General features: G+C 40.8%; 1 protein-coding gene across 1 annotated transcript in view; it reads left to right on the plus strand.

Annotated features, from left to right (window-relative positions):
- The window catches only part of LOC117939043 (rho GTPase-activating protein 8-like), a gene marked incomplete at its 3' end in the record, with an annotated part of 26,914 nt that overhangs the window by 2,865 nt on the left and 22,667 nt on the right, over positions 1-1,382 (plus strand). The gene's annotated exons all lie outside the window — the stretch shown is intronic.

Here is a 1,382-nt window from a genome sequence, read left to right on the forward strand (position 1 = left end):
ATGGCGTTACATAGTCTGTCCACCAGAGGACGCTCTACAACGTCCCTGTTAGTGATGGCGTTACATAGTCTGTCCACCGGAGGACGGTTGCCAACGTCCCCGTTGGCAACTCTGATTACTTTCGTGTTAAAGGACTTTAAGTTTCATCTGTTAAGTTTTTTTTTTTTCTACATTTTATTTATCAGAACTTTAACTAATTTTAGTGGAATGTGTTCATGTTCTTGGACACTTTTCTGGATTTTTATACGTATACCGGCCCATATATCAGCATATTGTAGTTTAAATAACCAAATATTAGTATCAATAACGGCCTTTGATAATCCTTTATAGTCGTGCTCTAATTATTATGACCATTACTGCCTCTTTCCCTCGGATCTTGCATCAGTCTGAAGCGTAGTGAATTTCATTTAAAAACTCTCAAAAAGGTCTCTGAGAAACCTGCTGTCCCCACGTTCAGGATGTCCATTGACCGTGTCTCTCCAGGAGCGAGAGGCTTAAAGCGAGTGACCTTTTGAGACAATAGCGGGCCGACCCCGGCTCTGGCGGGCGCTGAATGGCGAGCGGGGGCCCCCGGGTCCCGGAGCAGGCGTCTGCCTCGGCCGCCCGTGGATCACATTGATCCCTGAAACAATGGAGGCCCCACGCCGCCGCTGCCGAGGGGGAATTAGGAAATAACAACATGTGAGTGAATGCAGGGGAGTCGGGGGTTTGATGCTGCACTCTGGAGCTTTGGGAGGCTTCAGCTGGGAAATCATTTGTTACCGAAGAGTTCTTCCTTGGTCACCAAAACCTTCACGGTTCATCTTAATTTACGTGTCACACAGGCAGCAGGTTGACACACATTTAATTAGGACAACTGTAAAGTCTTCATTTTAAAGACAAACTACATGTAGACCATTCTGGGGTTGGAGATATTTTCCGTGTGTTTTTATTGGATTTGTTGACAATAACAACAAATACCCACTCTTACGCCGGTGTTTGGTGTTTTTTTGCCCCTAACGTCGCCTCTCAGGCAGCGCGCCAATACATAGGTTTAGGGTTGTTGTCCTTGGGTCAAATTTGACTTTTTCTAAAGGATTTTTTGAAATTGCCCCAAAATAACTTGGATGCGTGCATGAATGTTGCATGGAAACCATTTAACAATGTTATATTATCTATCTATCTATCTATTAATCTATCTATCTATTAATCTATTAATCTATCTATCTATTAATCTATTAATCTATCTATCTATCTATCTATCTATCTATCTCTCCATCTATCTATCTATCTATCTATCTATTAATCTATCTATCTATTAATCTATCTATCTATCTATCTATCTATTAATCTATCTATCTATCTATCTATCTATTAATCTATCTATCTATTAATCTATTAAT

Source organism: Etheostoma cragini, chromosome 23, assembly GCF_013103735.1.
Source record: "Etheostoma cragini isolate CJK2018 chromosome 23, CSU_Ecrag_1.0, whole genome shotgun sequence".
Taxonomy (NCBI): domain Eukaryota; kingdom Metazoa; phylum Chordata; class Actinopteri; order Perciformes; family Percidae; genus Etheostoma; species Etheostoma cragini.